Raw genomic sequence first — 390 nt, 5'->3', positions numbered from 1 at the left:
CTGTATTAACAAAGCAATCTCTTTAGCAGTTCTGGAAAGTACACTGAACAGTACTAGGCTGATCGGATTATTCAGTACCATATGTTACAAAAGGAAGGGCTCTCTCGTTGCAACAATTCATCAGTATGCCGTAAACAGGAATGATCAATTAAAAGGAATGTACAGTACCATCAACACTTAAAAAGTACATGTACATGTACAGTGTACTGGATTGCCGGTAGAAAATTCAACTATTTTACTAAACATTAGGTATACCGGTATTGTACCTAGTATGATATCGGTGGCTCTGCTTTTTTATACCCCGCTGACTAGCAATATAGAGTCTAGCACGGAGTATGTAGGCCTACGCGATAAACGTAATACATTACATTACATTACATTAAGGTACAC

This window comes from Phytophthora infestans, genomic scaffold (assembly GCF_000142945.1).
Source record: "Phytophthora infestans T30-4 supercont1.629 genomic scaffold, whole genome shotgun sequence".
Classification (NCBI taxonomy): Eukaryota; Oomycota; class Peronosporomycetes; order Peronosporales; family Peronosporaceae; genus Phytophthora; species Phytophthora infestans.
This window is presented reverse-complemented; position numbering follows the sequence as displayed.